Genomic DNA, 25080 nt, shown 5'->3' with positions numbered 1-25080 from the left:
AACATTGCTGGAATATCTGAAACAACATCTGCCCACACTGGTAGCAGTGACATTTTAGCTTTCAAATAAGGGTGTCAAGAAAATGTGGGTCCGTGGAAGATTAATTGGAGGTGAAAGGCAATATGTATGATATGCTCCATCACAGGCATCACATATTAGAAGACAATCAGCGCACTCATCAATACCACAGGCTTTGCAAAGACTATCATCTGTACCTGATGAAGGAGGGTCACACTGCTTATTTTGTAGGCAGGGGCTTACAATATGTCTGAATTATTCTTTTCAAGGTTCCTTTTTATTGTCTCCATAAACTATCCAAGCAAGATTACGAAGACCATAACGCATCATTGTCTCTATTTGCAAGTGTTGCATCTTTATAACCATCCGTGTACCATCTTTCAAAATACCACCATGAACTTGTGCAATTGATACTGCTGCAATTGGTATTTTCTCCACGTAGCTTTTCGCCTCTGATTGCTAATGATAGGGATAGGAGCTTTGAAGTCGCTGCCAGTTGAAGAGCTGAAGATAAATTACATAATATAAAAAGCAACATTTAAATGATTTCTTCTTCAAAATAGGGTTTTGAAGAAGAATCAATCTCTGACATGAGACGGAGTCTAACAGGGTCTACCTGTATTCCTACTTCAGAGATATAGTGTCCCAAGATTACACCCTCGGTCATCATCATGTGGCACTTGACATTGCTTAAACATAACCTGGTAGCAATGCATCATTCAAAGACTTTTCCTAATGTTTGCAATGTTTGGTTGAATTCATCCCCATATGGAGTAAAATAATCCATATACACCTCAAGTCCTTCATTTTTTAAATCAGAAAAAATGCTAAGTATATCCCTCTAGAATGTAGCTGGGGCGTTACACAAGCCAAATGGTAATACTTTGTACGTGAATGTACCCCATGGATAGGTGAAGGTTGTTTTGTCGTGGTCTTCAGGGGTGACCTGAATCTGATTGTAGCCACTGAAACCGTCCAAGAAGTAAAATAACTACTTCCTTGCCAAAGTATTAAGGACTCGATCGATGAATGGGAGGGGGAAATTATCTTCTTGTGTCACCTTTCTCAACTCCTGGTAGTCTACACACATATGCCACTTCCCATTTTCATTAGGGACGACCACCAATGGAGAGACCCATTTACTATCAGAGATAGGATAAGTAAATTTTACATCCAACAACTTTTGTAAATCGTCTTTCACAACATCCTTGAGATGTAGATTCAATCTCCGTTGAGGCTACTGGTTGGGTCGAGCATCCTTCTCAGTATAGATGTGGTGTGTACATAGATGTGGGTCTATTCCTTTCATATCAGGATAATCCCATGCAAAAGACACTTTATATTTATGTAGGACCTGTATGAGCCTTTGCTGTTGATCTCTATCCAGACCAACATCAATATTTAGAACTTTGTCAGGTTTGATCTCAATGGGTTTGCTATTATGAACAATAGTCATATAAATATGCTGATCGTCGATATCCTTCAAAGGCTCCTCGATGACTTCATTATCCAGGATTTCTTTCTGCATTTGACACTTTACATTGCTCACATTAGCAGGCTGATTTATAAAATTATTGATAACATTGTCTTCAGTATGATCTTTAAATTCTAGTGCCTCTATGACTATGAGTGGTGAACAGATGCTTTCCTCCAAGTACACTGGTGGTTTTTTACATATTTTTACAATTGGAAGACTTGGCTTGGAAGGAGGATACAACACAATATTTTTTACAACATCCCCCTTTGCAATAGTCATGCTGCCTTCTCAGCAACCAATATAAGCATCAACTATCACAAGCCAAGGTCAGCCCAGAATCAGAGGGTTCCCATCTAATCAACTCTTTGGGTTTATGACAAGAAAATATACTAGATATTCACATGAATCAATAGAAACTATAATATCCTGTAAGGTTCCTTTTGGCCTTACCACCAAACAATCAACAAGTTCTAATAAAGTGGTGGTTGGTTCCAGGGATGTAATACCAAGTTCTTGATAGGTTTTCACTGTTAAAATATTAATGGCTGCACCCAGATCCACTAGAGTATTGGGAAAAGAGCGGCCATATATTTGTACTATCACTATGGGATTTCTAGGATCTTCATACTTTATTCGATTTTCCCCTCCCAAGAGTAAATCAGGTAAGGTCCCTACAACGTGAATTGTTGGTGAGGTTTTTTCTTTCCTCGCAGGCTTCTTTACACATAGATCTTTAATTGTTTTAGCATAGATGGGTATGTCCTGAATGGCCTGGAGGAGAGGGATTTTAATACAATTATTTTTTAGTTCCCCTACAGGATTGAAATTTGGATAAAGAATAGGTTTAGGTATCATTAACCTCTCTGGGAACAAGGGAGAAGTGACTGTAAGTTTTTTAGGGTCTTCATGTTGATATGTCCCTTCTCCTTGTTTTAGTTCGATATTAATTATAGGTGGTGGTATATGTATAGGTGGGGTTTCAATTTTAATTGAAGGCTGATCCAAATTTTCCTCAGGGGTGATGATACATCCTGACATCAATCTGAGTTCATTGCATTCTTTCTACTCAATCTCATAATCTGAGCTTTCAATAATTTGTACCAACAGGACCGGTCTGTTATTAGGGTTCAGATTCAGTTGAGCTGGTAATTGAGGCCATAGAAGAGGTTGAGGATTTTTCTATAATGTATACGGAGTTGATAGTGTAGGTTGAGGCTGAGGACCTGTCCCCATAGGTGCATTAGATATCCCCAGAGGTTGCTGCCAATTTGTAGACCAATTCAATATTTGAGAGGTGGAGGCAGGCCACTGGGATTGATAGGGATTGCCCTGCCAAACAGGACTTAAAGTAGAATTTGGCCTGCCATTGCCCGGAAAAGATTATGTTGGCTAGGATGTCATAGGGAATGGCTAGGTTTGTCAATTTGGGTAGGGTGATTGGCCCTTCCATGCTGCCCCAAGGTTCTGTTGTTGATTAAATAGTGAATAAGGAAAGAACTAGGATGTGTCTTGTGACATACCTATAGGTTTAGGCTGCCACTGTCAATGTTGGTTCATCTGATATACTGACTCTGTTTCTTCTTCTGCTTCCTTGAATACTACTTTAAGCCCCTGCAATGATGGGTATTGTTCAAGGGTGGGATATTTAGTACAGATAGCACAAGTTTGCACCATGTCGAATAGGAATTCCCATTGGCTGTGCATCTTTCGATCGCGTGGACAGAGGATGCCCAATTTTTTTTCTACTAAGGCGTCTTTTTGTTTAGACTGGAAGATATCCAGCTACTTTGTGAGAGTGCCTAGGATGTCCATCTTTAAATCTTCCATGAGGTTACCGATTTCCATCCATGTTATTCCTCCACTGTGTGGTTTTCTTCCCCTGCTCATGTGATCTCGACTTCCTATTCCTATATGTGTGCTTCCTCGTGAACACCTGATACACAAGCAAATGATTTCATCATAATCTTCCTTAGAAATATCGCCTTTTCCGATTAAATTTAGATTTTCTACCCATTCCTCTTTCATTCCTTTAATTAAGATAACTCTTAGGAATTGCTTCAGTAAGGAAGTGTGTGGAGACATCTGAAAACTATAATTAAATTGTTCTACATATTCTTCTAGTGTTTCATTATCTTTTGCAGTCATCTTAAAAATTTCAACTTTCAGTTCACTAGTCTTCAAAAGTCCTGCTATCTTTTCAGGAAGGAAGTTTTCATATCATCCCAAGAATTAATAGTTCACCCACCTAGACCCATGAACCATCTTAAGGTTTCACCTTTCAGAGTGGAAGGGAACAACTTTAGCTTTTGGGGGTTAGTGTTTTAGTCATACCCTCTATAGAGGGCATCAATCTCAAACAGGAAAGCACCGAGATCCTCCTTGATCATCCCATGGAAAGTTGGGATGCTTTGTAGAGGAATAGCCTTCATGGGGGAATTATCCACTTGGTCAACTATGGGATACTCTATTGTCGAGGTTTTCTTAAGGTGGCTGATCTGCCATTTGGTCAAAGATTTTCCAATAACTGTCGGGAATTTTAGAGGGTGTTTTTTGAGTAAGCGGAGGATTAGCAACTCGAGATGGCTTTGCATCACTACCCAGATCTGGGATCATAGGAGATCCTTGTTTAGACAATTTTGGTTCTACCTTAGCAGTCCCATTGGTTTCTCCTTCTTCTACTCTTAAGTTACAAGATTTTCCCTCTTGTAGAGGATCATAATGTAAACTTATTGTAGCTTCAAGACTCTTTTTTCATCTTCTAGCTTGGCTTTGAATCTCAGCGTAAGCTATAGATGGTGAACCTACTACTTGAGGGGTAATAATAGAACATTTTCTAGATACTACTTGGAATCCTACTGATTCTTGAGACACTACTTTTCTTGCGATTTCCTCTATAAAGGTCGTTATCCAAAGTTCGATGATCCTTTGGGCTTTACAGATCTAGGTGGGGGGTTCTACTCTTTTTCTATCTTTCTATTCCTAGTCATTCATAAAAACCGATTCATATTTAACCTCTAAGCTTTTGCTAGAAAGCAGGTTGGTAAGCAAGCACTTTAATTGTTAGGTACGCAGGTTCTTACCTTCCATTTTTAAAACCCAATTCTTTCAAGAAAGATAAAAGGAAATAACTTGAAACACTATCCCTGACAAGGACGCAAAAATGTTGGTGCACTAAGATGTCTTTTTACAAGCAATCTTAATTCCTACATTAATTGTCAACCCAAGGTAAGTATTTTTATCTCAAGAGTGTCAGCACAATCTATGCAGTGAATTTAGAGGTTAGCTAATGGTAAATCATTGCAATCACTAATAAATATCTCTTCAACTCAATTCACACAACTCTTAAAGAAATAACTAAGGAAGAGATGTCTCTAAGAGAACTCTTAACACACTCTGCAATTTTGTCTAACTTATTCCAAAATCAAATGAATCTGAATGTGAATGCAAAGAATCACGCTTGGCAACCTTCAAATAGAATTAAAAATAACTCACTCGATCAAGAAAGAGAACTATAACAACTAAACAACAATTTTAATATATAGAAAATTAGAATTGAGAAACAAATCCTAATTGAATGGCAATATTGATTGAATGACAATTCCCAATTGAACGACAATATCGATTGAACGGTAATTCCTAAGTGAATGACAACTGAGCATTGAACATCAAGCAAGCAAATACAATAAATAATTTTTAAACAACAACTGTTCTTTGTAAGTGGATTATGGAAATCAGTTAATACTATCTCTAAGATCTACGATAACATAACTTAGAATGAACAACAATCTACTACTCAAACTAATATAACCGTTCCAATCAAATCATTACTCAGATAAATCATACGACTAAGTATGAATCCAAATGAACAGTAGCATGAATCAGAATCGTCAATCCTCACAATAAGAGAAATGATATTAAATAAACATTGACAATCAATAAAGATTCAAATGGAAATAACAAAAGAAAGTAGTAGAACTTCTCTTGACTGAGCCCAGAGTCACCAGAAGTGTCCACTAAGGAATACTCAGAATATAAGTGAAGATCAAATGCAGTCTTTCTTCACTAATATAAGTAACTAGATTACAACATCACTAAGATAATAGTATTATGTGTCTTAAAAAGAATAATTATAGATTACATAAGTCTAACTGATTTTTGTTTTCCTTCAGGCCTTATATATAATAGTAAAAGAGTAAACTAGATAAAAGCGAATCCTCAAGATCATGGGATCTTGAGGATTTCAAAATACAGAATCTAATTCTGTCATGAAATGGTATTGGTTTCCCTACCTCAGATGTTGTCTTTCCCTTTTACGGCCTGGTGCTACTTTTTCAAGTGAACAACTATTGACGAATCCGCGTCTTCTGCACACAAGGATAGTAAAAATTTAGTTTCCTATGCTATATTTATCTAATTTGATACCAAGTGCTTTCATCCAACTTTAACCGTTATTTCCTTTATTACAGAGGAGAAAATATACCTTTTCCTTGACCTGACAACTCTCCGGATGAAGGATCACAGATTATTCGCAACAAAAGTGTCTATCAGTTTTTTGTTCGAAAGGTAAATTAATGATGGATGAATGGGTTAGTGGGGTTTAGGACTCAGCTAAATTAGATTTTTAATTGCTTTCAGATACCTTTCTAGTGGTCATTCTAGTTCTGTCTGGGACTGGCACTGGCAGAGCAGAGTGTTTTTTGTTTTGTTTGTGGTGTGTGTGAAAAGGGTACAAGGTTGGGTTTTTGAGGTTTTGAGGCATTGTACTGCAAGTTATAAAATATTGCGCACTCTATAGATCTCTGAGAAATTTATATTACTACAAAACTAAAGATTTTTCGGTGTATAGAGAGCTGAATATTTGCATCTAGAATTCGAGGATTGAGGTGAGTGGACTGCAATATTGTGTGGTAATCTCATAAGGTGAAGAAAAAAGGAAGACTCATCTAATGAGGGATTTTGGCATCTTTTATCTCAGGGTACAACAATGTAATATTTCCCTTTTGGAAAAACCAATTCTCTGCCCTTGAATTTGTTGTGGTTCACTGTGTTTGTCTTTAATGAGTTTCATTAAATAGTTTAGGAGCATATTGTTGTAGGTTCATTTTCTTCATTTAATTTAAAATGCATTACTATAGCACTTGCAAGGCACTCCCACACTCTACCAAATAGAAAGATAAACTTCAGATTTAAACTTCAACAATGAGTACACATTCAATGGTTACCATTCCAAGAAAATTAGGCATTTTACAGAGTGGAAAAGCTACACAGTGGTGAGTTTATGAACCAACACAACACCCCAAGTGTTGTAGGTGTTTCTTTTGTAATTCATTGATAAAAAAAGCATGCATAAATGGGAAATAAATAATTTTAACATGCTAATCTGATGTGTATCAATCTGGAGCTTCATTGTAGACTCATATTAGATTTGATTAAAAATGAAGCTTACATTTAGCTCTATAACCATGCATAAATGGGAAATAAAGAATATCAACATGCTAATATGATGTGTATTGATCTGGAGCTCCATTATAATTTGATATCATATTTGAGTGAAAACAAAGCTTGCATTTAATTCAACCATATAGACATAATAAATGAGATAAAGGGAACTTGAAATACATGATTAAATTCTAAGGTAGCAAGCAGTCTTGTTCTTTATGCAAACCCCTGTGTGAAAAGTGGAAGAATTCCTTCAATATTCTATCACTTCCTTATGTAACTACCATTCCACCTTTGAGATAGTTGCAAAAATCCTATAGGAATGAATACGCTGCCCAAAACACTGTTTCGATCCATGAAATCATGGCATACACAATCAATAGTAGTGGTACAAACAACATGATTTCTTTAGTAATTCATTGCCAAACAAAGCGTGCATAAATGGGAAATAAAGAATTTCAACATGCTAATTTGATGTGTATTAATCTGGAGCTGCATTGTAGATTGATATCATATTTGAGTAAAACTAGATCTTTCATTTAACTATATAACCATGCATAAATGGGAAATAAAGAATATCAACCTGCTAATTTGATGTGTATTAATCTAGAGCTACATTATAATCTGATATCAGATTTGAGCAAAAATGGAGCTTGCCTTTGATTAAACCATATAGTCATAATAAATGAGATAAAGGGAACTTGAAATAGACAGCTAAATCCCAAGGCAATAAGCAATCTTGTTATTTATGCAAACCCCTATGATAAAAGTGGAATAATTCCTTCAATATTCTCTCACTTCCATGTGTAAATAGCATTCCACCTTTGAGATAGTTCCAAAAATCCTATAGGAATGAATACGCTACCCAAAACTCAGTTTCAATCCATGAAATGATGGCATACACAATCAACAGTAGTGGCAGAAACAGTGGGGTTCTTTGCTTCCAATATCCACTGAGATATCCCCTTGGGTTTTTTCACAGGTCACACATCCAACTTGGTTCTGCTCCTTGTTTTTGGATTCTAAAATGGATACCAGAGAAGTGGTAAGTTATTTCAATGAGAAGGCTTAAGTTCATCTGTCATTGTTTGAGATGCTTGCATTTGTATAGTTTTTTCTAGTATAAGTATTATATTTTATGCTTAGTTCAAGGAGTTTTCTTCCTATATGTCTAATAATAATATGTTTTTTTGGTAGTTGTCATGCTCAACACTTCTATATGAAGTGGTAAGTAATAGGTATGGAGCTCATTAAAGCATTTATTTTTTAAGTTAAGTCTTTCCTTGATGTTGCTGAGAAGTCAGAGCACACATATATTCTTCTAAGCACTTTTTATGCTTATACAAGTTTTTGTTTTAGCAAGATACATGGTTTCAATTATAACTGGATAGAATGTGGTGCAATATTAGGGCAAGTTTTACTATGTCTACTTATATTTATAGGTTATACTAAAGTTTTATACCATATAATCATAATGCACTTCATTTTTTAATAATTCAAAAGTGTCCTCACTTAAAAAGTTCAAACTATTTATTTCTAGATATCTCCATTATTATTTATAAAAGGATGGTTTATTTTAACTCTTACCTTCAAATATAAGTTAACATTTGAGGATATGTGAATATAAGTTAATTGTACCGAATTTAAAGGCCCTTTGGGTTCATGAAAAGAAAGTGGCAACATCTACTTATGTGGGTAACTTGTGTCTTTATTATGTTTTAAGTGTCCAAAGGTGTCATGACATGTGTTCTGAAAGAAGTGAAAAATTTGTATCATCTATTGGAAAATTATTTCCACCCTTTAGGTATTTGTCAAACCAAGAGGTAACTCCTCAAATGTAATCGTATTATTCATTCAGGTTTTTTATTATTATATACAAGAGGGAGTGATTGTTCAGTTCATCTCCTGATGAATCTCCATTTCCTCTATTATTTATTTACACTAATTAGAGTTGTTCACCCAATCCCTATGAATAGGTGTAAACATTCCCCCCCTTAATGTGAAGGGATGTTGATGAGTCCAAGCATCATTCTAAATCTTTCAATCTTTTTTCTTCCAAGCACTTTGGTGAAGATGTCTGCAATCTGCTCATTAGTGACCAAAGGCAAAGATGGATTGTTTTTGCCTCAACATGATGTGAATTAGATGATATTTTGTATTGATGTGCTTCGTTTGATCATGGAACTTTAGGTTATTGGCCAACATTATTGTCGAGGTATTATCAATCATGAGTGGAGTTGATTGTACTTGTTTTACCTGCAAATCTTCAAGAATTTTCCTGACCCACACAATTTCTTTTTTTTCCTTAGTTGCTGCCACATATTCTGCCTCTGTTATGGAATCTGCTGGAAATCATTATTTGCATGATCTCTAAGAGACAACTCCTGATCCAAGACTCATAGCATAACCCGAAGTAGATACCCGAGTTTCTTTATCTCCGTCGAAGTCTGAATCAAAATATCCAATCAAGCTGAAGTCGCCCACCTGTGTATACTTGATTCCAAAGTCTTGAGTTCCCTTTAAGTACTTTAGAACTCTTTTCGCAGCAGACCAATGTCACTCACAAGGATTTTTCATAAACCTTGAGAGGATTCCAACAGCAAATGAAATGTCTGGTCTAGTAGTAGTTATGTAGTTGAGACTATTAGTGTCAGTCTTTCCAGCCTTCCTCCAGTGATCAAACGTGCTCTTACAAAGTGATTTTGAAGTGTCAAGGTCAAATTTTGTCATTTCAGTGAGTCTTCAAGCAAAATTTGGTCACTAGGCATTAGGTCTAGGGTTTGCTCTCACTCTTTTCAAAGTTGCCCAAATGCCAATCTATGTCACTATTCAGTTGCATCTATCATCATTCATAGGGTTTTCATTATCATGTCAGTGTCTAATGAGTCATTTTACACCTTGTTCATGCTTCAGTTGCGCCCAGGCAAGGTCATTTTCCTCTCTTAGGGTTTTGAAGCTAATTTCTCTTGGACGGTCAAATCATCGGCAAATCTTGTATCCTGATGTTCATACACCTTCCCCTATCCTTAAAGTACCTTATCAAATGCTTCCCATCACTGAGATCCCCCAAATTCCTCATTTTCGCGCAAACCCTAGTTTCTTGCTACAACCTGGCAATTTTCTAGGTTGGACCTGTGTTTTTCCCTTTTGGACCCCTTCCCCTCACTTGATCTCCATGATTCCACTTTCCCCTGCTTCCTAACATTCCTCGCTACTCCCAAAAATTTCCTCAAGAATTTAGAAGCCCCTTATCCCCTTCATTTCGCTTCATTTCGGCAAAATCCCTTGTTCCACACATCGGGACAAGTTTCACTCAAAAGATGTTTAAGAGAAATCAAAGATGAATTTGGGAAAACAGAGAGAGGTTTTTTTCCACAACATGCCAAAGAAGGAAAACCTCCTTCACATTTTTCACAGGTGTCATGGTTTTAGAGAAATGTCAAAATTACAATCGCCAGATCCAAGGAGGTTGGCCAAGGCACTAAAATGACGGAAAAGGCCCGATCCACTCCAAATTTTGACCAAAGCCTCTTTGACTGAGCATGGTACTTGATTGGGGACTCCCAGCCCAAATTTCAAGAAATTTGGAGAAAATTTTGTCAATTCTGAATTTTTTGTGCCAAACACAGGTTTTCCTCCCCAATGTCTAGCGCGCCGCGCGCGACCCTTTAGATGGGAAACTCCATTTCAGGAAAACTCAGCTTTTTTGGATTTTTCATGCAAAAATACACTTTCTCATCAATTGCCAAGAAATTTCACGAAGTTTTGAGCCTCCAGAAGGTCAAAAAACATGCAAAAAATGACTTTCTGCCACTTTTTTGACACACAGGAAGCATTCTTGGGAGATTGCCATTTTGGAGGGGCAAATGGACACCAAATTCAAACATTCCACTTGGGTTGGAAAGTAGACATCCAGACCTTTCCAAAAAGCCTACTTTTGCCTCATTTGGACACCTGGAAGTGCCTCAAAGGTTGCTCCAAAGGCGCGCTATGCGTTCAGAATCAGGGCGCTATGCGTTAGGCAATTTTCATAGAAATGCACCTACAGCTCAGCAAAACGCAGTTTTGACTGGATTTGACTTTTTGGAGTGGATTTTGATCATTCTTGTTGTAAATTATGTAATTTTATGATATTTTGACACTCATTTATCTCTTCTAGAAGATTCATTCATGAGATAGGAAAAACTTTAATGAATGAATTGGTTTCCTAGCTTATAGAGGCAAGTTGTTTTGACTGCCTAGTTTTGAGTGCTCAGTTTAGAATTGGTTGAAACAGCTCCTAGGATAGTGAGCTCGACCCCTAGAGGCAAGGAAAGATGTTAGATTGCCTATATTATGTACTTTCTTGTTCATTTTCAGGGTTGGACTCTTGAGGGAGAAATCTTCTATTGTATTACTCATTGTATCTCTGCAATTTTGGCAAAGGAAGAAAGACCAGGGTTTTGCAGTCCTTTTTGGGATTCCTGTGGTTACATGTATTGATGGTGTGTTTCTCTTTTTACTTGTAAGTTTGTTATGTGAATCATCTTCTTACTTTTCCTTCTGCAAATTAGGCAAATGAAGTGTTAAAGTAGAATTCATGATTGCCATGCTCTGCTTTTAAGTTTTCTTAATATCAATGTTTTCATCTGTTTAAGGAGAATTCAAGGTGATTGCTTGCTCTCCTTAGCTCCTCACCAGTCATTCTCATCCATCCAACTCTTTCAAAGGCATCAATACAGTCTCCTATCTTGCCCCAAAGAGCCCCCTGCGAAAACTGTGTCCAATCCCCGCACCCAAAATTGCCTTTCCCTGATTTTCCACCAAAATCCTAAAAATCTCAAATCAAAACTTTTATCAGTTTACTAGCCTAAAATCAGTGTTCTTTATTGGTTATCTCCGCCCTTTGAAGATCTTTGCCGAGATATACCAGAGAGAGCCCTCTCCTGCCCCGTAGGGCTAGCTACGAGGCTAAGTGGTTTGATGTTGCCTTGGAGTTTGCCTTTCTCATCCTGAGGTGAAATTTCAAGCGCTAACATATTGGCGACCATATTGGGGAGAAAAAACTTGTTTGTGGATTGATGTGTTTGTTTCATAAGTCTTAGACGGAGTCTGAAGTTATGCCAGGTAGCCTTCGAAACGCTTTTTCATTGCATTAGCGGAAGTAGATAAACGCTGCTTCAGTCAATCTCCGTGAGCTTGTGAATACAGCCACCTCGATTGCATTTTACCCCAGTTCATTTGTAAACTCTGAACTTTTGGATGATTAGTTGAGAGTTTTCACAGGCTGAAATCATTCACTGGCGACTCCTTCACTGAAAACTCCAGAGATCAATGCTTCATGGTGACTTCACTGCAGAGAGATCAGTGGCTGTGAGATTTTCAAGATGGACCGAATCACAAGAAGATATGCTCCCATGAGCCGAGACCACATCCCTGGTTTTCCAAATAAAATTCCGAAGGTAGATTGGTCAAGGAATTTTCCTACATTTAAAGATGATGGTAGGAAGGACGCTGCTCTACATCTGGTTAGATTTCACATGCATATTCGCAAGTTGAAGGTTGATTTTCCTGAAGATTGCTTGATGAAGATATTCATGGCCACTTTGGAAGGTGCAGCTCAATCTTGGTATGAAAGTTTGCCGCCTGCTTGTATTTATTGTTTAAAGGATTTTCATGCCTTGTTCATTGAAAGATATCAAGCATCTTATCCATCATTAAATTTGGTTCATGACTGTTGCAAACATGCTTCAACTTTTATTGAAAGCCTTGAGAAATATTATGAAGATGATAATTTTATGGATGTTGAGATCATGGAGGCTCTGTATGAGAATCCATTTCAGCAGCATAAAGAAAACTTAGAGGATACCCATCAAGATGATCAGGATATTTTGCAGCAGAATCAAGATCAGCAGGTTGAAGATGGCCATATGGATGAAAATGATGAAAGAGAGGGTTCTATTTCAGATCTGCCCACAGAAGAAGACAGCATGCATGGTAGTCAAGATTCAATTTCAGAATGTGATGCAGTCAAGTCAGCTATTTCAGATCAACATTCAGATCATGATGACCAAGAATACCTTGTGCTGAATCCTGAAAAGGAGAATTTTGTTGTTGAGATCATAGACAGCGGTATGGATTCAAATGTTCTATGTTGTGCTGCCAGTCTGTCATTAGAACCGAGTCTTCATGAGGAGGACATTCAGTCAGCTCATGAACAACAAGGTGAGATCTTTTCTCAAGCAAGTGAAAAAGTTTCTTTGAGTGAATTTGTGGCAGACGATGTAAATGATAATACTGTGCTTGATAATATTGAAGAATGTAATAAGGAACTTGATAATTTGGTTGTGATATCATATGAAGATGACCTACAATACATTCACACCACAGAAGAACAAAACATTCAGGATTTTCATTCAGATTCCTTTTCATATGTTTCATGTGCTGAAATGCTTTTCCAAGAAGAGATCTGCCCATCCATTTGTTCAGAGTTTTTTGAAGCCCATGAGCATACTTTCACCGAAGCACATGAGGAAGGCAGATCAGAAATTGAAACAAAGGACACCTTGATCTTTCAGCAGGAGGTGGCAATGGCAAATCTTCATGTTTTTTACGATCCTCTAGCAAGTTTGTTGCAGCCAGCAGTGAAAGTGTTTTTTACAGTGTCTTGTTGTAGCCATGTCAACTATGTTTTTGGATGCCCAGTGATAGGTTTGTATTGTTGACCAGAAGATCTGATCAGGAGAATCAATCAAGAAGGCATCTGCTTGATTGGTTGCATTGGCATTTTGATATAGTTTGATGTATATTGTCTTGTAAGAAACACAGGTGGTTGTCATCATGATTTCAAATCTTGATGGACTACTGCCCTTCAAAAAGCTTTGAAAAGTCTTGTTTTAAGTCAGTCATGAGTCATTTGTGTTTGGTCTGTTGAGTGAGTTTTTCAAGTTATTTAAGTTTGCCATCGAGTCGGTTTGAGTCAAGTTTCAGTTAAGTTTTAGTCAGTTTTCAGTCAAGTTTTCATTCAATAAATGATTCAAAGTCTTGTGTCGTTTGCCAAAATAATGACTCCATTGCCCGATGGTTGAAAGCATTGGTCTGCTCTCCCAGAGGTCTGAGGTTCTTGGCACCTCCAAGAAGCTACCATCCCCATTGGAGCCAATGTTAGTGTCAGTCTTTCCAGCCTTCCTCCAGTGATCAAACGTGCTCTTACAAAGTGATTTTGAAGTGTCAAGGTCAAATTTTGTCATTTCAGTGAGCCTTCAAGCAAAATTTGGTCACTAGGCATTAGGTCTAGGGTTTGCTCTCACTCTTTTCAAAGTTGCCCAAATGCCAATCTATGTCACTATTCAGCTGAGTCTATCATCATTCATAGGGTTTTCAGTATCATGTCAGTGTCTAATGAGTCATTTTACACCTTGTTCATGCTTCAGTTGCACCCAGGCAAGGTCATTTTCCTCTCTTAGGGTTTTGAAGCTAATTTCTCTTGGACGGTCAAATCATCGGCAAAACTTGTATTCTAATGTTCATACACCTTCCCCTATCCTTAAAGTACCTTATCAAATGCTTCCCATCACTGAGATCCCCCAAATTCCTCATTTTCGCGCAAACCCTAGTTTCTTGCTACAACCTGGCAATTTTCTAGGTTGGACCGGTGTTTTTCCCTTTTGGACCCCTTCCCCTCACTCGATCTCCGTGATTCCACTTTCTCCTGCTTCCTAACATTCCTCCCTACTCCCAAAAATTTCCTCAAGAATTTATAAGCCCCTTATCCCCTTCATTTCGCTTCATTTCAGCAAAATCCCTTGTTCCACACATCGGGACAAGTTTCACTCAAAAGATGTTTAAGAGAAATCAAAGATGAATTTGGGAAAAATGAGAGAGGTTTTTGTCCACGACATGCCAAATAAGAAAAACCTCCTTCACTTTTTGCACATGTGTCATGGTTTTAGAGAAATGTCAAAATTACAATCGCCAGATCCAAGGAGGTTGGCCAAGGCACTAAAATGACGGAAAAGGCCCAATCCACTCCAAATTTTGGCCAAAGCCTCTTTGACTGAGCATGGTACTTGATTGGGCACTCCCAGCCCAAATTTCAAGAAATTTGGAGAAAATTTTGTCAATTCTGATTTTTTTGTGCCAAACACAGGTTTTCCTCCCCAACATGTAGCGCGCCGCACGCGACCCTTAAGATGGGAAACTCCATTTCAGGAAAACTCAGCATTTTTGGATTTTTCATGCAAAAATACACTTTCTCAGCAATTGCCAAGAAATTTCACCAAGTTTTGAGCCTCCAGAAGGTCAAAAAACATGCAAAAAATGACTTTCTGCCACTTTTTTGACACACAGGAAGCAATCTTGGGAGATTGCAATTTTGGAGGGGCAAATGGACACCAAATTTAGAAATTCCACTTGAGTTGGAAATTAGACATCCAGAAATTTCCAACAAGTCTACTTTTTCCTCATTTGGACACTTGGAAGTGCCTCCAAAGTTGCTCCAAAGGTGCACTACGCGTTCAGAATCAGGGCGCTACGCGTTGGGCAATTTTCACAGAAATGCACCTACAGCTCAGCAAAACGCAATTTTGACTGGATTTGACTTTTTGGAGTGGATTTTGATCCTTCTTGTTGTAAATGATGTAATTTTATGATATTTTGAAGCTCATTTATCTCTTCTAGAAGATTCATTCATGAGATAGGCAAAACTTTAATGAATGAATTGGTTTCCTAGCTTATAGAGGCAAGTTGTTTTGACTGCCTAGTTTTCAGTGCTCAGTTTAGAATTGGTTGAAACAGCTCCTAGGATAGTGAGCGCGACCCCTAGAGGCAAGGAAAGATGTTAGATTGCCTATATTATGTACTTTCTTGGTCATTTTCAGGGTTGGACTCTTGAGGGAGAAAGCTTCTATTGTATTACTCATTGTATCTCTGCAATTTTGGCAAAGGAAGAAAGACCAGGGTTTTGCAGTCCTTTTTGGAATTCCTGTGGTTACATGTATTGATGGCATGTTTCTCTTTGTACTTGTAAGTTTGTTATGTGAATCATATTCTTACTTTTCCTTCTGCAAATTAGGCAAATGAAGTGTTAAAGTAGAATTCATGATTGCCATGCTTTGCTTTTAAGTTTTCTTAATATCAATGTTTTCATCTGTTTAAGGAGAATTCAAGGTGATTGCTTGCTCTCCTTAGCTCCTCACCAGTCATTCTCATCCATCCAACTCTTTCAAAGGCATCAATACAGTCTCTTATCTTGCCCCAAAGAGCCCCCTGCGAAAACTGTGTCCAATCCCCGCACCCAAAATTGCCTTTCCCTGATTTTCCACCAAAATCCTAAAAATCTCAAATCAAACCTTTTATCAGTTTACTAGCCTAAAATCAGTGTTCTTTATTGGTTATCTCCGCCCTTTGAAGATCTTTTCCGAGATATACCGGAGAGAGCCCTCTCCTACCCCGTAGGGCTAGCTATGAGGCTAAGTGGTTTGATGTTGCCTTGGAGTTTGCCTTTCTCAGCCTGAGGTGAAATTTCAAGAGCTAACAGAGACTTCCTACAAGAATTCTATACTTTGTTGCATCCTCAAATTCTTTTCCTTCAATGGATGTGAGCTTTAAGCTTTGTTCCATTGGAGTAGTCAGAGGATTGCATTCAATCATGCCAAATCTATTCAATAGGTCTCCAATGTGCTTCTTTTGAGAAAGGAATATGGACTTTGGATGTTGAGTTACTTCAATACCACGATAGTAATGAAGAGAGCCTGAATCAGTCATTTCAAAACCTTTCCTCAATTCCTTATTTATGGATGCAATGTAGCTCTCATTTTTCCCTGTCATCAAGATATCATCTACATATACCACAAGATATATAACTATTTTTCCAACCTTCTTGACAAACAAAGTTGCATCATCAAGATCATAATGTATGAAATTGAGTTTCAGAAGATGCTCAGTTAGTTTTTCATACTAGGGTTGTAGTGCTTTTTTGAGGCCATAAAAGGATTTCACAAGTTTGCATACTTTATTTTCATGTCCTTTCACAACAAATCCTTCAGGATGGGACATAAGAAAATTCTCTTTTAGATCTCCATTCAAGGAAGTAGTTGTACATCCATTCGATGGAATTTCCAACCATTCTGAGTTGCTAGGGAAAAGAGTGTCTGAATGGTAGCCTAGTTTGTTATGGGGGAAAAATTATCCTCATAATCGACCCCTTCCTTCTGTGCAAAACCTTTTTCCAAAAACCTGGCTTTTTTCTTGTCAAGTGAGCCATCAAGTTTATAATTGTTCCTGTAGATCCACTTGCAGCAAATTGGTTTAGTTCCCAATGGAGCATCAACCAACTTCCAAGTTCCATTCTTTATCAATGAATCTTACTCCTTTTGAATTGCTTCTTTCCATTCATCATCAGAAGAAGCTTCTTTGAAGGAAGTTGGTTCAAAATCTGTAGACAAATTCAATTCACAATTATAAGAAACATCCGTATCAACAGGTGAATCAGAGTCATCTACATCACCTCCATTTTTCCAGTTTGAATTTCTAGTTCTTGTCTTTCCAACCTCACGAGGATGAATACTTTCAAGTGTCTTTGTCAAACACTTTGGGGGACCTTTCTGAGATGGTCTAGGATGCTCCATTGATTGGGTTGGGACTGAACCAAGATTGAGTCTCCCAATTCTATCAATCACATCACTCAAAGTATCATCTGTTGTTGGAGTTGATGTAGAGGAGAGAGTGCTTCAGAAGAAGATTCCATAGGTTGATCTAGTATATGAATCCCCCCCTTCAAGATGTGGAATCTAATTATCAAATTCTTGAAATGATTTTTTGCATTTTTGAATCTATCCAAGCGATCAAGTTGCTGCTCAACAACATTGTCAATTTTGGATGATTCAAGAAAGGTTACATCTCTAGATACAACAAACTTTTTATTGACTTCATCATAGAGACAATATGCTTTGGAGGTGTTTGAATACCCCAGAAAGATACACTTATAGCTTCTTGCACCAAGTTTGTTTCTATGTACCTTTGGTATCAAGGCATAACATGTGGAACCAAAGACCCTGAGATGCTTTACCAAAGGAATGTGCCCATACCACATTTCATAAGGAGTCTTGTTTGTAATAGAATTAGATGGACATCTATTCTTTACATATAAAGCACATAGAACTCCATCAGCCTAAAATATCAATTTTAGATTTTGAAAAACATCATGGAGCGCACCATATTTAATATTGTCCTATTCATTCTTTCAGCTACGCCATTTTGTTGGGGATTATAAGGCACAATTGTTTATGTTTGATCCCATGTTGGCAGATATAGTTTTCAAATTCATTTGAAGTGTATTATTTTCCATGTTTAGTGTGAATAGAGACAATATGAGATTGTGCATCATTTTCAATCCATGTATGAAAGTTCTTGAATGTTTGAAAAACATCAGATCTGTTTTTCAATAAATAAACCCAACACATTCTGGTGTAGTCATCAATAAATGTCAACATATATTTATTTCCATTTGCAGAAGGAATGGGCATTGGACCAAATAAATCTGAATGAATGAGTTCATTTTTTCTATGTGCTCTTGAATGTGAATCATGAAAATATTGTTTTCTATGCTTTCCTAGAATGCAAGCATCACATTACTTAAACTTCCTAGGAATTGTAGGCAAACTAGTAACACCATTTTTCTTCAACAAGCGGAGGCTATCATAGTTCAAGAGTCCAAATATAGCATGCCATAATAAACTTGTTGGAAATATACCTTCTTCATAATGAGATTTGTATGAGAAATTTTGTGCATAAGCAGAGGTACCCTGCAACTTGAGAAGCCTTTTGTCTTCTATCCTCGTCATGACAAGTGAGTGCTCTAATGATTTTCTCACCTCAAGCTTTCCATCAAACATATGAATGGAGTGTCCTTGCTGGTGGATGTGGACCAAGGACAACAAGTTTCTCCTTAGCTTTGGGAGATATATAACATGATGCAGAAGAAAGTCTGGAATACCACACAATTTAAGCCTAATTGTACCAAGCCATGATCGCTTGAGTTTTGATTTGTTTGCAAAGTATACTGCTCCATCAACATTGTCAGTAAATTCTTCAAAAAAAATCTCTTCTAAAAGTCATGTGGTAAGTTTCTCCTGAATCAAGCAACCAATCATTTTTCCAAGAAGCAAGTGAAGCATTAAATAAGTTTTCATTTACTCCAATATTACAGTGTGCCACAACATAGTGAGGGAATTCATGTGCTTTACCTTTCTCTTTGTCATTCGATTTACCTTTGGGTTGGCTTCCTTCCTGCTCAATTCTGTCCCAAGGCAACTTGCATGTGGATGGATCATGTGATCCATCTCTATTGCAGTGTATGCAGTGAAAATATGACTTTTCTCCTTGAGAGTGTCTACCCCTCTTGCCTCTGAAATTTCTTCCTCTTCCTCTTAGACCACCTCTTCCTTTGGAAGAATCTTAAGCAAGATTCTTCTCTCTATGTGCAAGGCACACCACCTCTTCAAAAGGCTGATGAGCTTTCTTCTACCCAAATTCTTTCTCTCTTCCAACATTTCTTTTCACAAGTGAATCAAAGGTAATATCTTTGAAGTTTCCATTTTCTTGCAATGACTCAAGATAATTTGAGTAAGTGGGATAAAGTGCCTTGAGAAAAGATATCAGAGGAATGTCCAGTTCAAATTAGTGACTTTGATATCATGCATAATAGATTTTACTTCTGATGCAACAACAAGAGGATCATCATTTTGTAATTCAAGGGTGAACAATTTAATCATGAGATGAACAACTTCAAGTGGAGAGTGTGAGTCATAAAGTTCCTTCAGTTTTGTTAAGGTCCTGAAAGCATTTGAAAATGGTGAAATATGGTGACTTACCTCTTCATTTACTGATGTTGCAATCAATGCATAAGCCTTGTTGTTCTTATTTTCCCAAATGGTGAATTCGTTTTCTAAGGTAGGTCGTTTTGGCTCTTTATCTTCATTTCTAACACAGAATCCTTTCCATAGCTCATTAGAAATCAGATTGTGTTTGATTTTCCGAGACCAATCAGGATAATTTTCCTTCCCATTGAGGACCACTCCCACAATAGATATTAATGAGTGCATTTTTTTAAATATACTTCTACTGCCAATAAACTGTAAGAAATTGCACTTCTGCTTGCAAAAAAAAAACTACAATTTTAATGTATATAATAGAGGTATGGACATGCCCGAGAAACCCAACAAGTGAGTATGGATGTAGGGCTTCCATTTCAGAACGTCCAATTTACAGATGGTCCATGCAAAAATTGAACCTCAATGTCTAACAATCAACAAAGCACACATTTCAGACTTGTATCTCCGATGAAAACAAGCACATTTTTTATAAAATAAAATGTCTCTTTAAAAATTCACCAGTATAGCCTAGCTAAAAACATCCTATATAGGACTCAAATAAAATTCCTCTTTCAAAATTCATGAGTAAAACCCACTTAAAAACATATTAGAATAGATAATAAGGCATGTAATCTACAGGTTTTCTTCACAGTCATTCTGAGTGTCACCGTCTAAAACTCCGTCTCAAAGAAAGTATCCATGATTTTTTTTAGGGAAGGTAGAGGTCCAATCCCATTGGAGAAGTTGCCTCACATAACCAGCCGAACATCTATAAAGGTTGCTAGAGAGGGGAAATCCTACAGAATGGTTATCAAATTCTTGACAGAGGCACACCTATGGAGTGGTTGCAAGAGGTCAGTCCTAGAAAATAGGAAGAACATAGGCAGAATAGGAAGAAGAGAGTTACAAAGTAGAGAGGGAGGCCAAAAATGGCACTAGCTCTGATACCATGTCAGACAAGGAGGTAACTCCTCAAATGTAATCATATTATTCATTAGGTTGTTTATTATTATATACAAGAGAGAGTGACTCTTTAGTTCATCCCTTGATGACTCTCCATTTCCTCTATTATTTATTTACACTAATTATAGTTATTCATACATTCCCTATGATTAGGTGTCAATAGTATTGTTGATAGAGTTCAATCACTGCTAGGCATGCTCTCTAAGCTTAGTGACAAATTTTCTTCATCTTCTCTGGTCCCATAAGTGCACTTGGAGCAACACATTCCTTCTTTAGAAAGGCTAACTACTTTGAAAGTGTGTTACAATAGGCGATGGGATTTAATTCCTACTTTCATTTCATGCTTTCTATTATTCTGTGGTGTGACTACTTGTGATTTGTAATTGTGACCTACTTTTAGAGTTACACAACTTACAAAATATGATGGGGAATTTAATTATTACTTTGTTCAGTTCGTTTGTCTCTACTATTTTATGCCATATGGTGTGACAATTTTGAATTTGGTATATTTCTTACACTTTGGCATTAAAGTGTAGACATTCTCTTGTGTCTTCTAAAAGCAGAATTGTTGAGGTTTTCTAAAGTTAACCCTTTCATGTTTCCAAGTATCACAAGTTGATCAAGCAATGAAAATCACGGTCCTCTCAGGGATGATACCATTTTATGATTTTTCTGTTATAAAGAGGCTTAGTGCAGATGATATGAAGTACAATATTGTATGGTTGAAGATTAACCATTTAAAAGGAATTGTACAGTTTGGCAGTCAGGTGAAGTAATACAATTTTATGGATTTCAATATTTTGTATAGAAATACAGCTTCTGCTAATTTTGAGGATTTAGCTTTTGTGCATGGAGTCCTTTCTAGAGTGAGCATAATATAAGCTCATCAATGAATTTATTTATGCAAGACCTAGAATCAGTTTAGTCCATATATCATAATCTTATTGAATTGTCTCAACAATCCAGATATCAAGGCTATGAATTACAGAGGAGGGGCCCAATACCTTAAGTACTATTATTAACTTACAAGCCAAAGGTACCTGCTTAAATCATAATTTAGGTATGGTTATTATCCACTCTTAGGGAAATAGTCGCATGACTTAAAGTACTCTAATGACATGAGAACTAAAACGATAGAGTAAAATCTCCTTATGGGAAATAGAATAGTCTAGTAGATACCAAAAAGAAGTCCTTACTAGATGGTGCATCAGTTGAGATTTATGTTGCTGGTAAGGAGGATGAGGGTGTGAAATTTTGGCAAGTAGAAAAAAGAGACCTTTAGATCCCATTCCCAAAAAATTGAATTGGGAATTAACTCTTATCAATGACCACTTCTACTTATCAAAGTTGATAAGGAGGGGTGTTACAACATCAACTTTGTTGAAATATGATTTTTTTTTGTTTGAAATTCATCGTGTAGTTGCAATTTTTTTTAAATCAATTGTTATAAATATAATTTTAAGGATTTTCATAACTCTTCACATAAGTCTTTAAAGTGTGCTAGCTCAATGTAAGAATGCATGCCTTATAAGCAAGAGGTCGGTGGTTCGATTCCACTATGCACTAACATGAATTAATCAATGATTTTGTAGTTTATTTTTGATTAAATGTTTTTTATATCGATTTAGTTCAATGATGATATATTTGTGGATTCATTGTTTTGTATTGTCTCTAGGACCAGGATTTACCAAAACCACACCAAAACTGGCTAAGGGATCACTAGGACCGAGACAAGTTTGGATGCCTCAAAATTTCTTCACTAATATCTTGAGGAATTTTCTTGTCTCCACCCTCAGGCTTTACCAGAATCCCACCAAAACCGGTCAAGGGATTCCTAGGCCCTTGGGAATTTTCCTCAGACCACCTCACTTAGTTCGAAAACCATATAGAAATCCAAATCTCAAACAAATGAAATAACCCCATCACACCACGACCATCCGGAAATGGAAACACAAGGCTGACAACATTGTCACACCTAGAGAAACCCATGCGAATGATATCAAGAGAACCAAATATACACATACGTATAACATACATTCTTAGATAAGATAGGAAATGACACATGCAACCTGTTACCTGCAGCTATTCTTGTTGTAGCTTCTTGATTCAATGCTTCCTTGCTTTTTAGTTGCTTCCATTATCATTCCTTTGCCTTCCTTTTGTTTCTTTCCTCAATGGTAGGGTGCTACAAGAATTCTCTAAGTGTGCCATAATGCGAGAGAATGCAGATAATAGAGATAGAAATCCATCATGGAACTATCAAAAGTTGTTAAATGAACTTTAGAAGCCTTTTTAATATTGAGGCCTCTATTTTCTTCAATTTCCACTATTTTTCCTTTAATTTTTCTCTCATGCAGACTTGTGACCTTTCATCAGCTTTTTCCCCTATATTCCTTTAATTGATAAACAAAATGAAAATTAATGTCTCTTTTCCTTTGCCAATACCTTTTCCAATTTCCTTAGCTATAATAAAGCAAATGAACAACCACTAGGATGATTTTCTCAACGTTCAGTTTGGAATACGTATCTTATGACCTTGGTCTTGTTTTTCCTCTATTAAATTTATTACATGAACTTTAACCTAGGACTATTTCAAATCCCTCCCCCTTAGTGGCACATCGTCCTCAATTTTCTATGACACATATGACCAGTAAGACTATTGAAAGCTAAACCATACTTCCCATGGAGCTTTATAGCTTAGCTCGATGTAGCATTTACAATGGACCTTATAAAAAGCTAAACCAATATGACAAACATGACAACCATATTGCTTATTGGAGCTTTATAACAAAACTCATTCTAGTATTTACAACAAAAACCATACATAAATTTGTAAATATATCAAAAATCCTTATCATGACTGGAAAACAATGAAGGATACATAGCCCACATGTGATCATCCATTTCCCATGTAGCTTCATCGGGCCAAAAGTTCTTCCATTAAACTTTAACTTTCTCGATTTCTCAGTTATGGAGCTTAAGTTTTTTTCGTTACAAAATGCACTAATGTTCTGGATGGAATTCCTATTTGAGCTCCATTTGCAATACAAACCAATCAATCACATGATCAACATCGTTCACATATATTTTCAGCAATGAAATATGGAAAACATCACGGAATTTCACTTTCGGAGGAACTACAGGTTTGTAGGCCAATATTACAATCCTCTCAGGATCTCAAAAGGTACGCAATATTGAGGTTCCCACTTAGCACATGACCCAATCCTCCAAGAGCTCTTCTTGGGCTTGATGCACAAGTACACACATTCCCGAACCTGAAACTCCTTAAATTCCTTGTACTAATCTACATAACTATTTTCTTTATCATGTGTTTCCTTTAGATTCTTCTTAATAACTTGCATTTCCTATTCCATATTTTACAACATGTCTCATACTATCAATACCTTATTCACTAGATGACTCTAGCTAATGGGAGTATTACAAATCCACCCAGAAGGTTCTTAAAACGCACTCATCCGCAGTGACTCTTGATACCCATTATTGTAAGCATCCTTAGCTAGTGGAAGATGCTCCTCCTACCTCCTTTGTTAGTGAAAAACATATGTCTTCAGCATGTCCTCCAAAATCATGTTGACCCTCTCTCTATGTTCATCTACCTGCAAATGATAATATTTATTGAAGTCCAAATTTGTACCCAAACCTACAAACAAATCTTTAGTAAACCTCGAAGTCAACTTCGCATTTGTGTTGAATACAATCTTCCTAGGGTTACCATGCAGTCTTACTATCTTTCTAATGAACACCTAAGCTACCACACTAACTAAATAAGTATAGTTGGTGGAATCGTGTTGTCTATATTTTCTTGACAAACCTGTAATGAAATCCATGTATATGACCTCCCATTTCCATTCTAGAATTGAAATCGGCTGCAATAGACCACATGGATGCTTATTCATAGCTTTTAGAGTCTTTTGATATCTCGAATGAACTGAATATCGTTGAGCATGAAATTCCTACAACATACGTTTCTTTACTTCACTCATGTACGAAAATTAGATCCTATCCCTAAATCTGACCAAACCATGTTTCATGAGATTATAATCCACATATTGTTCACTTGTACCCTACTATTGTAACCTCTACTTAAGCTCCGTATACTTATCATTCTGTTTTTTTCCCTGTAAGATCTAATCCTTTAAATAAATCCCATATGTTCTCATAACTTCTATGTGATTTACATGTACTCTTATGCTAAGATCATCTCCAACCTTGTTCTGTTTACCCTTAAAGTACCTAATCTCAAAGTCAAACTCATTGAGCATGGCCAACCATATAGTTTCCCTAGCATTTAGATTAGGTTGGTCAAATAAG

Source organism: Pinus tabuliformis, chromosome 4_2 (genome assembly GCF_031772625.1).
Source record: "Pinus tabuliformis cultivar Carrire ecotype Pingquan chromosome 4_2, CPIR1, whole genome shotgun sequence".
NCBI lineage: Eukaryota > Viridiplantae > Streptophyta > Pinopsida > Pinales > Pinaceae > Pinus > Pinus tabuliformis.
Note: the sequence above shows the minus strand (reverse complement) of the source record.